Source organism: Leopardus geoffroyi, chromosome B2 (genome assembly GCF_018350155.1).
Source record: "Leopardus geoffroyi isolate Oge1 chromosome B2, O.geoffroyi_Oge1_pat1.0, whole genome shotgun sequence".
NCBI lineage: Eukaryota > Metazoa > Chordata > Mammalia > Carnivora > Felidae > Leopardus > Leopardus geoffroyi.
In genome coordinates, this window is record NC_059332.1 from 71,774,448 (window position 1) to 71,789,475 (window position 15,028).

Sequence of the window (15,028 nt, forward strand, 5' to 3'; positions counted from 1 at the left end):
AAACCTCTGGGATGCAGCTAAGGCAGTCATAAGAGGGAAGAATATAGCAATCCAGGCCTTCCTAAAGAAGGAAAAAGGTCTCAGATACACAACCTAACCTTACACCTAAAAGAGCTGGAAAAAGAACAGCAAATAAAACCCCAAACCAGCAGAATACAGGAAATAACAAAAATTAGAGCAGAAACCAATGCTATCAAAACCAAAAAAACAAAAAACAAGAAACAAAAACAAAACAAAACAAAAAACAGTAGAACAGATCAATGAACCCAGGAGCTTGTTCTTTAAAAGAATTAACATAATCTATAAACCTCTAGTCAATTTGATCACAAGAAAAAGGAAAGGATCCAAATAAATAAAATCACAAATGAAAGAGGAGAGATTGCAACCAACACAGCAGAAGTACAAACAATAATAAGAGAATATTATGAGCAATTTTATGCCAACAAATTGGGCAATCTGGAAGAAATGGACAAATTCATAGAAACATATAAACTACCAAAACTGAAACAGGAAGAAATAGAAAATTTGAACAGACCCATAACCAGCAAAGAAATTGAATCAGTAATCAAAAATCTGCCAAAAAACAAGAGTCCAGGGCCAGATGGCTTTCCAGGGGGAATTCTACCAAACATTTGATGAAGAGTTAACACCTATTCTCTTGAAACTGTTCCCAAAAAAATAGAAATGGAAGAAAAACTTCCAAATTCATTCTAGGAGACCAGCACTACCTTGATTCCAAAGCCAGACAAAGACCCCACTAAAAAGAAGTACAGACCAATCTCCTAATGAACATGGGTACAAAAATTCTCAACAAGACACTAACCAACTGGATCCAACAATACATTAAAAGAATTATTCACCATGACCAAGTGGGATTTATTCCTGGAATGCAGGGCTGGTTTAATATCTGCAAATCAATCACTGTGATATATCACATTAATAAAAGAAAAACAACCACATGGTCCTCTCAATAGATGCAAACAAAGCATTTAACAAATTATAGCATCCTTTCTTGATAAAAACCCTCAAGAAAGTAGGGATAGAAGGAGCATACCTCAAAACTATAAAAGCCATATATGAAAGACCCACCACTAGTATCATCGTCAATGGGGAAAAACTGAGAGATTTCCCCCTAAGGTCAGGAACATGACAGGGATGTCCACTCTCACCACTGTTATTCAACATAGTATTGGAAGTCTTAGCCTCTGCAATCACACAACACAAATGAATGAAAGGCATCCAAATCAGCAAGGAGGAAGTCAAACTTTCACTCTTCACAGACGACACAATACTCTGTATGGAAAACCTGAAAGATTCTACCAAAAACTGCTAGAACTGATCCATGAATTCAGCAAAGTTGCAGGATATAAAATCAATGCACAGAAATTGGTTGTATTCCTATATACCAATAATGAAGCAACAGAAAGAGAAATCAAGGAATTGATCTCATTTATAATTGCACAAAAAACCCATAAAATATCTAGGAATAAACCCAACCAAAGAGGTGAAAAAGCTATACACCGAAAACTATAGAAAGCTAATGAGGAAATTGAAGAAGGCACAAAAACAAAAAAAAAGGGCCCATGCTCATGGGCTGGAAGAACAAATATTGTTAAAATGTCGACACTACCCAAAGCAATCTACATATTTAATGCAATTCCTATCAAAATAACACCAGCATTTTTCACAGAGCTAGAACAAACAATTCTAAAATTTGTATGGAACCAGAGAAGACCCCAAATAGCCAAAGCAATCCTAAAAAAGAAAACCGAAGCTGGAGGCATCACAATCCTGGACTTCAAGGTATGTTATAAAGCTGTAATCATGAAGAAAGTAAGGTACTGGCACAAAAACAGACACTCAGATCAGTGCAACAGAATAGAGAACCCAGAAGTGAACCCACAAACGTATGGCCAACTAATCTTTGACAAAACAGGAAAGAATATCCAATGGAATAAAGACAGTCTCTTCAGCAAATGGTGCTGGGGAAACTGGACGGCGACATGCAGAAGAATGAACCTGGACCACTTTCTTACACCAGACACAAAAATAAACTCAAAATGGATGAAAGACCTAAACATAAGACAGGTGAAGCCATCAAAATCCTAGAGGAGAAAGCAGGCAATAACCTCTTTGACCTCGGCCACAGCAACTTCTTACTCAACATGTCTCTGGAAGCAAGGGAAACAAAAGCAAAAATAAACTATTGGGACCTCATCAAAATAAAAAGCTTCTGCACAGCAGAGGAAACAATCAGCAAAACTAAAAGGCAACTGACAGAATGGGAGAAGATATTTGCAAATGATATATCAGATAAAGGGTTAGTATCCAAAATCTATAAAGAACTTGTCAAACTCAACACCCAAAAAACAAATAGTCCAGTGAAGAAATGGGCAAGAGACATGAATAGACACTTCTCCAAAGAAGACATCCAGATGGTCAACCTACACATGGAAAAATGCTCAACATCATTCATCATTAGGGAAATACAAATCAAAACCACACCTGTCAATATGGCTAACATTAACAACTCAGGCAACAACAGATGTTGGCGAGGATGTGGAGAAGGAGGATCTCTTTTTCACTGCTGGTAGGAATGCAAACTGGTACAGCCACTCTGGAAAACAGTATTGAGGCTCCTGAAAAAATTAAAAATAGAACTACCTTACCACCCAGCAATTGCACTACTAGGTATTTATCCAAGGGATACAGGTGTGCTGTTTTGAAGGGGCACATGGATCCCAATTTCTATAGCAGTGCTATTGACAATAGCCAAAGTATGGAAAGAGCCTAAACGTCCATCGATGGATTAATGGATAAAGAAGATGTGGTATACACACACATACACACACACACACACACACACACACACACACACACACACACACAATGGAGTATTACTTGGCTATCAAAAAGAATGAAATCTTGCCATTTGCAACTACGTGGATTGAACTGGAAGGTATTATGCTAAGTGAAATTAGTCATTCAGAGAAAGACAAATATCATATGACTTCACTCACAAGAGGAATTTAAGATACAAAACAGATGAACATAAGGGAAAGGAAGCAAAACGAATATAAAAACATGGAGGGAGACAAAACATAAGAGACTTAAATATAGAGAACAAACAGAGGGTTGCTGGAGGGGTTGTGGGAGGGGGATAGGCTAAAAAGGTAAGGGGCATTAAGGACTCTACTCCTGACATCATTGTTGCAGTATATGCTAACTTGGGTATAAATTTAAAACTAAAAACTAAAACTAAAAATAAATAAGAAAATGAAAATGAAAAGACACCCTAACAAATGGTAGAAGATTTTTGGTAATTCTATTATATAGTAAGGGACATTTTAAATAGAATATGTAACAAATTCTTACTATTCAATAATAAAAAGAGAAACCAATTTTTAAAATAGGCAAATGATCTGAATAGACATTTCTCCAAAGAAGACACATATACAAATGGTTTGTAAGCATATGAAGAGATGCTCAACATCACCAGCTATCAGGGAAATATAAATCAAAACCAAACTGAGATACCACTTGGCATACACTAGGATAACTACAATCAAAAGACAGATACTATATGGGTGAATATATGGAGAAACTGGAAACGTCCGACACTACTGATGGGAATGTAAAATGGCACAGCCACCATGGAACTGTAGCCACTGGCAGTTCCTCAAAAGGTTAACAATAAAATTAACCATATGAGCTAGCAATTCCACTCCTGGTATATATGCAAGAGAAAGGAAAATATATATCCACATGAAAATTTGTACACAATGTTTATAAGTGGAAACAACTCTGGGAATGCAAGCTAGTGCAGCCACTCTAGAAAACAGTACGGAGGCTCCTCAAAAAACTAAAAATAGAACTACCCTGCAACCCAGCAGTTGCACTACTAGGCATTTATCCATGGGATACAGGTGTGCTGTTTTGAAGGGACACATGCACCCCCATGTTTATAGTAGCACCATCAACAATAGCCAAAGAGCGGAAAGAGCCCAAATGTCCATCGATGGATGAATGGATAAAGAAGATGTGGGGTGTGTGTGTGTGTGTGTGTGTGTGTGTGTGTGTATAAAGGAGTATTACTCAGTAATCAAAAAGAATGAAATCTTGCCATTTGCAACTACGTGGATAGAACTGGAGGGTATTATGCTAAGCAAAATTAGTCAGAGAAAAACAAATATCATACAACTTCACTCATATGAGGACTTTAAGATACAAAACAGATGAACATAAGGGAAGGGAAACAAAAATAATATAAAAACAGGGAGGGGGACAAAACAGCAGAGACTCATAATTATGGAGAACAAACTGAGGGTTGCTGGAGGGGTGGTGGGAGGGGGGATGGGCTAAATGGGTAAGGGGCACTAAGGAATCTACCCCTGAAATCATTGTTTCACTATATGATAACTAATTTGGATGTAAATTAAAAAAAATAAAAAAGAAAACAAGTTAAAAAAAAGTGGAAACAATGCATGTTGGATTTCTATATATCATTCAACTGATGAATGGATAATGTGTTGCATATCCACAGAACGGACTATTATTTGGCAATAAAAAGTAATGAAGTACTGATCATGGCACACTCTCAACATGGATGAAGCTTCAGGGCGCCTGGGTGGCTCAGTCGGTTAAGTGGCCTACTTCGGCTCAGGTCATGATCTCGCGGTCCGTGAGTTCGAGCCCCGCGTCGGTCTCTGTGCTGACAGCTCAGAGCCTGGAGCCTGTTTCAGATTCTGTGTCTCCCTCTCTCTGACCCTCCCCCGTTCGTGCTCTGTCTCTCTCTGTCTCAAAAATAAATAAACGTTAAAAAAAATTAAAAAAAAAAACATAGATGAAGCTTAAAAGCATTGTGCTCAGTAGAAGAATCTGCTCACAAAGAACCACATGTTACATGATTTCATTTATGGGAAATGTCCAGAGTAGATAAATCTGTAAAGATAGAAAGTTACCAGGACTGATGGATTTGGGGTTGGGGTGGGGGAAGGGTGAGAAATGACTGCTAGTGGCTATAGGACTGCTCTGGGAGATGATGAAAATGTTCTGAAGTTGCTTGTGGTGATGGCCGTAGAACTCCGTAAATAAACAAAAAGGTTTTGAATTGTACACTTTAAATAAGTGAACTGTAAGGTATATGAATTACATTTCAGTAGAGTTACAAAAAAAATAAAAAATGTTCAACCTCTTCAACATCAGATAGATGCAAATTAAACCACAATGATATATTATTTTATTCAAAACAAGTGGGGAAAATGTAAGTTTTGGAAAGTGTCAAGTGTTATCATGGTCACAGAACAGTGAGAATTGTCATCTGCTACTTATGGGAGTGCAAATCAGAAGCACCACTTCGGAAAACACTTTGGCAATAACATGTACGTACCCTATGACCTAGCAAAGCCGCTCTTTTCACACAAACACCAGCAGACATGTGCAAGTATGTTTATAGCAGCTTCTGTCGTGAGAACAAAAGACTGGTGCGGCCCAAATGTGCGACTGTAGGGTGGATTCAACTGACCAGGACAGGGCTGGCAGTTTATCAATTGTCCCATGGGAACCAGCCACAGTGGAGGAGAGGACATTCTATACAAGGAAATTGGGTGCTACTAGGAAGGGGAAATGGCCAAAAACCACAAGCAACATCACAAAACAAATACTATCTACATGCCAGGGTTGTTTGGTTTTTTCCAGTTGGTTCATCCCCCAAGGAATGTGGGTGTGATTATATACCTCCCTCACACAACTGGAGAGCAACGCACCTTAATATTAGCCCAGCATGAATGTGGAATCCTAGAAGGAAATGATATGAGGGTTGAGAAAACAGTCGCTTGGCAACTAAATGTTTTCCCAGGTGCAAGATGGGACTCTGGGTGATGGACACTATTCCTAGCTATGCATAGAGGAAAAGTAACAGTAAGGAGAAGGCAAATCACTCTCCATTTGTCCCCTGGCTATATCCCCCCACCCCAGAGAATCAGGAACAGGGACTGAGGAAGCCAGTGGACCCTCCATTCCTTACTGGGTTCAAAACCTGCATTATCCAAGGCACCTGGGTGACTCAGTCGGTTGAAAGTCCGACTTTGGCTCAGATCATGATCTCACAGTTTGTGAGTTTGAACCCCACATGGGGCTCACACTTGGGGTCCTTTGTCTTCTCTCTCTGCCCCTCCCCAGCTCATGTTCTCTCTCCCCAAAATAAATAAAACATTAAAAAAAAACCTGCATTATCCACATTACCCATTCCTTCACTCTCTACCCAGGGAGAAAACCAAACCTATCCTTGTTTTCATTCCTGCCCCCTCAGGCACAGAAGTAGATACTGTCTTGTTGCTGGGAAAAGTACTTCCTTCTTTCATCTGAAATGGGTTCCCAGCTTCTCTTGCCACTAATCATTTATTTTCTAAGTGTGACATTTTCCCATACTTGTCCTTTCTATTAATAAATCATCAGTTGTCATACCATCTTCCCAGGTGACACTGATGTCATTGATTTGCTCCCTCACCACTGCTTCTTCTTCTGGCCACAGATTATTAAAAGCATCACAAGAGTCCCTCCGAAGGCTCCCTCCCCCCTACCTCCGCCAGCTGTAAACAAATCTCAGTGTCAGCTGAAGGATTTCATGTCCTGAACTGTAAACCGGGATCAACTGCCAACACCATTTACCTAAGGTGGTAAAATCTGTGAATTATGTTTTTTAGACAGGATTTTTCTCTCTAGAAAAAGGCAGCAGGGCATCTTATAGGTCACAGAGGGAAGGAGTTTTAAGTGCGTCTGCAAGAACATATACATGTATATATACATTCTTGTGTGTATAGATATATAAAAAATATATACAAATATGATATATAAATAATGTAGTAATGTTCCAGCAATTCAAGTGGATTTTACCTTTCGAAAGTTTAACTATTTTCCTGATGAATATGATCAGTTTTATATGTAATGCTTACTTATTTTCACCTAATACCTTATAACTGAAGAGTAAAAAGGCCTTTTCAATTTAAAGTTTCTTTGGTTACTGTTCACATCATTATTTAATAGCCTTAACCATTCATAGCACACACTATTGTCTCCAGGAGGTTCTTGAAAAATCATTTTACTATAAAGTATCTTATATTTACTTTAACTATTATTATTATATGGTTCTTGCCTTCAAGAAATATTTGAGGTGGCTTATAATAAAAAACAAAAATAATATAACTGTAATAGTAGAAAATAAAAGCCATGCAAAGGAAGGAATCAACTATGCTCATTAGCAAATAAAGCTATACTGATTGAGCATTAACCTGAGCTTCCTTAGCAGCCAAAGTAAAAGGGGAAACAGAAACTTTACCAACAATTTAAATTCAAAAAATGGGTTTGGTTTTGTTCTGCAATCAAATCTAAAAGGAGTTTATCAAATAGGAAATGTTCATTCATTCATTTGAAAATTATTTGTTTAATACTTACAAAGAAACAAATCCTGTATAACATACTGGGAATACAACGTTAAACATTTCAAAAATGGTCTCTGCCCTCACAGAGTTTAGAGTCTGTTGTGAGATACAGACAATAAACAACAAATCAAACAAATAAATATATAAATCACAATTAAAGACACAATATAGGAAAATAACCAAATTTCAGGAAGGACTCCCTGAGGGGGTGACATTTAAAAAACAAAAAGAGATAAAATGTCATGTCTGCCTACAGATGTTTCAGGGAAGTTTAGAGTCCTGAAGTAATCCTACAAAAAAGTTGATTTTTGAGGTGCAGAAACTCAAAAATATTTGTCAGATATCCTGCTTAGCAATGTTACAGAGGGGAAGTTGGAATACAGGCAGCAGATTTTTAATAAATGTACCTAAGAGTGAGGCCCTGGGGAAAGTGTCAAGCCAGACTTTTTTTTTAAATTTTCTTTTGTTTAATTATTTATTTTTGAGAGAGAGAATGTGAGCAGGGGCCATGCAGACAGGACAGAGGATCCGAAGCAGGCTCCGTGCTGACAGAAGAGAGCCCAGTGTGGGGCTCGAACCTACAGACTGTGAGATCATGACCTGAGCCAAAGTCAGAACTTAACTGACTGAGCCACCCAGGTACCCCATCAAGCAAGACTTTTAATGTGAGGGTGGAAGAGGTAGCAGAATCTGCCTTCAAGAGGCCTTAAGGATGCATGCTTACCTACTTGGGCTTATGGGATCCTGCCTAAATGCAAAGGTTTAAGAATGGCCTTATCTTGGGGCATCTGGGTGGCTCATTCAGTAATCATCTGACTCTTGATTTCGACTCAGGTCCTGATCTCACAGTTTGTGAGATGGAGCCCCATGTTAGTCAGCACCGAGCCTGCTTGGGATTCTGTCTCCCCGCCCCCCTCTCTGCCCCTCCCCCACTCGTGCTTGCTCTCTCAAAATAAATAAATAAACTTTTTTTTAAAGAATGGCCTTATTTTGGTAATCTGTAGCCATGTAATTGCTTTCTCTTCCATATCTCCTATTTAAGTAAAAGAAAGACAGGTAAGAAATGTTGTTTATGATAGAAACATTATCGTATTTAAGGTTGAATGATTTAGAAACTGAAAAAAAAACAGGAGGAAGTTATATGAAACTTCTCTGTTCTTTTTTAGTCTGCTGAGAATACAAGGAGAGAGGGGAGAAGGAGGAAGAAACAGGGCGAGAGAGACGAAGTGAGCATGAGTGCAAGAGAAAACCTCTGCTTTGAAAGGAATATGATGTTGAAAAAAGCTGACAGGCAGAAAACAAGTCAAAGTGTTGCTGCTGTGGTTACTGGACCGTCTGTGTTCTTGCCTACCAGACACCAAAGGGTGATAGAACCTGGCAGCCAGCTAAATATTAAAATGGACCCAACAGGGACACCAGTTATTTTTGTCATTTTAAAAAAAAAAAAATTTTTTTTTGACGTTTATTTATTTTTGGGACAGAGAGAGACAGAGCATGAACGGGGGAGGGGCAGAGAGAGAGGGACACACAGAATTGGAAACAGGCTCCAGGCTCTGAGCCGTCAGCCCAGAGCCTGACTCGGGGCTCGAACTCACCGACCGCGAGATCGTGACCTGAGCTGAAGTCGGACGCTTAACCGACTGAACCACCCAGGCGCCCCTATTTTTGTCATTTTTTAAGAGAGTGATTCTAAATCAAACTGCAGCACCACACAACTGTTCTTACGTCTCCTTCCACATGAAGCCCTCTAGGATGCCAGTACAATCCCCCTTGCAGGTATCAAGAAATATCAGAAGTACTGCAATGGCCCTGATTTTCAATCCTTGAGAGGGCGTTGTTTCTATTAAGCTTACAATTAGGCAATGGCTCAGCAGTTGAGACATTTCTATGTTTTCAATTGCAATTGATTTACAAAGAAACCAAAGGTAGACTCAAACACAAGAACTATCCTCTACAAGGAAACGAGACTCTCCATTGACCAAAGAGCCAATATTCCTCCAATGTGGCGCAATGCAAAGAGTATACTCTCCCCAGCAAAGAAATGAGTATTCTAAATCCATCCCTCACTAGAATTAGAGCTTTCTTGTGCAAGTTCAAGGGAACTGTGAGGAGAATTGTACTGCAGAAAAACCAGCCCTGAGCCACCCCACCTACCCATGGCCCACAGAATGGTTTATGAGAAATGCCAGCCACAAATAAGCCACTTTTAACCAAGACAAGCTGAAATTGAGCAGGTCTTGGATTTTGCCAACTTCATCCCCAAATTGCTTTCCTTTCCAACTTCTTTACTTAAGTAAAAGAGAGACAAGTAAAAAATGCAGTTTTATGATGGAAACATTGTAATTCAGACTCATATTTAAGGTTTGAATAATTCAAAGACTGAAAAATCTCTAAAGAAGGCCAATCACTCCCGTGTATTTCTAGCCCTTAGTTCTTCCCCATAGATATCTTGCAGATACCTCAAAATTCACACGTCCAAAGGTCAACTCAACTTTCCCACTTCCTATCACTTGTTCTATTTCCCTATCCCAGTGAATATCCAAGCTAGAAAGTTCAAAGCTATTTTCAACTTTCCCACCTCCAACTACGTTAGCCATGGGGCTTAGATGAATTAGTTCACTTATTGTGTCTGAGCCTGGGTTTTCCTCAGTTGCCAAATAGGTTCCTCTCTTCTCAAGTTAGCGATGAAGGTTAAATGAGAAAGTATGTGGAGAATGCTCAGAACACTGCCTGGCATAGTAAATGCTCAGGAAATGGTGGTGGTTCCATAATTATCCCTCACCGGATGACTTGAGGACTCCTAATCCATCTACCTGAGGATGGGAACTTCCCACTTTTTCCGTGCTTACTTTCTGCTCTCTTCAAGACCCCCACAGTGCACCACATATAATCATTTGTCTGTTGTAGTTTTCCTGTCCATGTGTCATCATTGCATGTTGGGTGTGTGGGAAGCACAAACTTACCTTTTGTTCACAAGTTTCCAGATGGAGAAAAGCACATCTGAGCAGCTGCACACAAGGGCATAGGGAAGTCATCCTTCTGCATTTGAATCTGAGACATTTGAGATGACTGAATCCCAAACTTGAAACAGGTGCCATAATGGGAGGAGCCAGGGGGTGGTGGTGATCAGTATCCTTTGCATGCAGAAGGAATGTGCATTGTTTTAGTTACATGGGGTGTAGTAATGGTTTGCAAAAATGGCTTGCGTCAGTATCTCCCATCCCACAAGCTTTTCGCAATGTGGCTCTTCCACTTGTCTCCTGAAGAGGTGGAGCCTACTTTCTCTTCTCTTGGATCTGGGCTGGCTTTGTGACTTGTTTCGACTGGTAAAATGTGGCAAAAGTAACACAGGTCTTACAGCTTTTGTTTAAAAGGTTTTCTAGTTCTCTCTTCACACTCTTCGAATGTTCCCCCTGAGAAGCTGCTTTGAGACCAGCACACTGTAAGAAAGCTCAAGGTGGCTCTACAGAGAGCCTACATGTGTAAGATCAAGGTGCTGTGGCCCCCAGCCCCCAGCTGAGCCCACCCCCAGCCAATCTGCCCCATGGGTGCATTTCCACATGAATGATGCCAGGACAGATCAGCAGAACAGTCAATCAGGCAACCCACAGAATTGTGAGAAATAAATAAATTGTTGAACTACTAATCATATGAATGAATAACTTCGTAATCTTGTTCCAGTCTTCCATTACAGTTTAATTTCCTACTCTCTGCCCTTGAAGTTGCGTGAAGAATTCTTCAGACAAATATTGAGATCACAACTTCACAAACCACCTTGAATTCTTGATGTTGTGGTAAAGCTATAATATTCACAGTCAATTTTAAAATGTGGGAAATTAGTTCAATGAGTACCCCAGTTCAAGTGTTAAGTGCCAATATGAAATGTGTGGCACAGAAATTCAAGCAGCTGGACAAGCGTTATTACCCATTGATGGCTGTTGCAGCATTCAACACGTGAGAGTCAAAACGCAAGTTTTGTGAAGAGAACTTGGAACATGTGTGGTTATGATAGTTTGTTTAAACACATTCAAAAGAGAAATCATTCCAGCAGAATAAATCAGAAAATGAAAACAGTGTCTGCAAGCATGATGGCAGGGTTGGTCACTAGGAGGCAAATTTCATCTGGAAATAGAATCATGGTGGACAATTTTTACCTCAGTTAGTTCTCCTGGACATAAGTTTACCGTCTTAATCATATGAATCCCCAGTGGAAGAATCCAGAGGCCACTAATTTAAAATAATCAATAATGTAATGAAATTTTAAAGTGTTGTTGGATTCGTCATCCGAATTGGAAAACTGATGCCGAAGGCTAGAAAGGGCCTTTCCAGGGGTCAGAAGTGGTCAGGGAGAGGGGCGGCTGCAGGAAACTCACACACCACCTGGTGTCCTTCTGATCCCAGTTGGGGATTGTGAGGCATCCTTCGGAGGAGTCTGCCCTGCTTACATTTCCGGATGTGCTTCAAGCCTTGGGACAATCCTTACACAAAATGTTTAGGTTTTAGGTGGTGGGGTGTGTATTTTGTTTTTCCTAACTCTTCCTAGTCATATACACATCTAGAGCTACCTTTGTATTCACAGGGCCCCGAAAACTTTTTTCCATGTTGGGCATTAGATACCCTTGCTGGAAGAGTTCAGATGTTTTTGCTCTCACAATTCTGGTTACATTGCATTTTCCCTACCATGCTGAGCACTGCTGAATGGCGATGACTGGAACTGTCACCGGTGCATCACAAAAACAGTCTGACCCTTAGTGCCTGGCTGGTTGGCAGACGTTTAAAATTCTTTGTCCCCCCTTTTTTTCTTTTTTAGAGAGAGAGACAGAGTGCGATCAGGGGAGAGGGGGCAGAGTGAGAGAGAGAGAATCTTAAGCAGGCTCCACTCTCAGCATGGAGTGTGACATGGGGCTTGATCCCACGACCCTGGGATCATGACCTGAGCCGAAATCAAGGGTTGGACTTTAACCCACTAAGCCACCCAGGTGCTCCATTTTTCTCTTAATTCTTTCTTCTTTCTTTCTTTCTTTCTTTTTCTTGCAGAATTTTAGAAACCATTTGATTTCTGGTTAAATTGTCACAGTTTATTATGGCAAGGAAATCACATTTTTGGCTTTTTAGATATCAGAAATCTATATTCCTCCTTCTTTTTACTAAATACTGTATTTTTTGTCATTTAAACTCAGGACAATTTCCTTATTCAGTTGATTTTATATAAATTAACAATTTTTATCATTTTTTAAATGTTATTTTTTGAGAGAGAAAGAGAGAGCGTGGGGTGGGGGGGCAGAGAGCAAGGGAGACACAGAATCCAAAGCAGGCTCCAGGCTCTGAGCTGTCAGCACAGAGCCCGATGTGGGGCTCGAACTCACAGACTGTGAGATCATGATCTGAGCTGAAGTCGGACACTTAACCAGCTTAGCCACCCAGGCGCCCCCTACAAGTTTTATCATTTATTCACACAATAAAATCTGGATGGAAAGTTCTGCCAGTAGTACACATTGTATGAGTAATGCTGCTGTCACCTACCACCACACTTTTTTTTTTTTTTTTAAGAAAACTATTTTGGTTTTGGATGTTCATTATTTTCAAAATTAAACTTTGAGCTCCAGTACTGAGATAGACATAAATATTTTTTTCCTAGTTGTTTAAAAGGAAAACACACTTTGCTTCTTTATTGGACTAGAGAGAGATAAACACCCCCTCTACAGTGTATATTTAGAATTTTTCAGACCTTTAAAAAGGACTTCACTGCTGACTTTACTACCAGAACTCCATCCACCGTTTCCCCCCAGGACTCTTTTTATAAGAATGTAAATAACCTTGTGTCACAACACACCTTTTTGCACATAGGTCTTGATTGCTCCCAGCCTCATTGTGATCTCTGTTGATGATGTTCGGTTCAGCTGGTCTTAAAGCTTTCTGCAGCCTAGAGCTTCCTCTGCCCCGCCCCAACTCAGGCTGATTCCCTGTAGCTTCTGAATCACAGCAGGGGAACCGTAACCTTGCAAGAGAGCATGCGTAACTGAGAAAGCCTGCAGTCTGGTGGACCAATCCAGAGATGGAGCGCAGAGTACTGGAGTATTAGGGTCAGAATGCACAGCTGGACAAATAGCACATGCTGGGATCCCAATGCACACGGCAGAAGGCAGAGTTCCTGGCTCTACTTATCTCTTTTTCTCTTATTCCTCATCATTTCCCTCCCTTGTTTTTTTGAAAACTTTTTTTAATGTTTACTTATTTTTGAAAGAGAAAGAGAGAACACCAGCGGAGGAGGGGCAGAGAGCGAGGGAGACACAGAACCCGAAGAAAACTCCAGGCTTCAAGCAGTCAGCACAGAGCCCAACGTGGGGCTCAAACTCACGAACCATGAGATCATGACCTGAGCTGACGTCAGATGTTCAATCGAGGGAGCCACCCAAGCGCCCCTCCCTCCCTCCCTCCCTTCTTTAAACCCACAGTCCTATTGAGTACTTACCCCCCAGACCTGGCTATTCCAGCCTTTCTTCAATTCTTCCCTCAGAGCCTGGAGGTGCTCCTCTACTGCCTGATCCTAAACCTACTACAGCTGTGCCAGCACAGAGGCACCGCAAACATGGGTGATTCATCAATCACAAGAAAAGTAACGAGAGACTGGAAAAGGCTCCCTATGGCCTCCTAAGAGGCCAGTTTCCAACATCACCTGGATCAAGGTGTACCAGACTCATACCTTCAATGTGTCTTGCTCTTCTAGTCTCTAGACTATCATCTGATTATTCCTGTATGAGAGACTTATTCTCCCCAGTCTAGATTCATTGTTAGCTTCCTATAGGCCGGAAACACGTTTAACGCATTTTGTTGCCCAAAGGTCTTGGCACATGGTGACTGTTTAAGAAGTTCTGACCTAATAGGATCCAGAGCCTCCTCCAAAAAATTATAATTCAAACCAAGGGCACTAACATAGTAACATGGGGCACTACGACAATGGTTTTATAAAGATTCTGACAGTGTCTTGCATAATCAAGCGTATTCAGTGGGAAAATTCTGTCTACAACCTACAAAATCTCTCATCCAGCCCCAAATTCAACCTAGGAATCTGGCTTCCTATCTCAGCTATAGGAGCTGAGATCACCTATATCAGAGCCACCTGGAGTGCTTGCTGAAATTACAGATATCCTACCCACACCCCCACTCTCCTCAGCATTAATTTTGATTCATCAGATATGGATACAATTGGAAAATACGCATTTATTTTAAGTTGCCTAGGTGATTGTCTGATGCCTGGCAAGGTTTTGTTACACTACTCCCAGAGAATGCTGAAATGCAGAGCCCTGTGCTAAGACACTAATCTTCTACACCCTGCACAATTGCTGGGGAGATTGAGGGTGCAGCATTCCATGGTCCTAACACTCTGCTTCCTATCGGGGCTGGAACAGGGAGGGGTGGATATTCAAGTTGATCATTTACACTAAACATACATTCAGTGTTGGTGTGAGAGATGGCTTCTTATTGGCAACCAGTGGGATTTTCCCTTGTGTGATAAGCTCCTTTGCAATTCAGGACTTTGTAAATTGGGATATATGTTTGAGTCTGGTGTGCTGATAGTAATGAGGTAG

The 15,028-nt window shown here is 40.5% G+C and overlaps 1 protein-coding gene across 1 annotated transcript in view; it reads right to left on the reverse strand.

Annotated features, from left to right (window-relative positions):
* The window catches only part of LCA5 (lebercilin LCA5), a 144,349-nt gene extending 130,955 nt beyond the window's left edge, over positions 1–13,394 (reverse strand). Inside the window, exons 1-2 of the mRNA XM_045498848.1 lie at positions 13,273–13,394; positions 10,403–10,573 (exon numbers count right to left, since the gene is read on the reverse strand). The gene's annotated coding sequence lies outside the window, so the exon portion shown is untranslated. The remainder of the gene's footprint in view (positions 1–10,402; positions 10,574–13,272) is intronic.
* Positions 13,395–15,028: the final 1,634 nt, after the last annotated feature.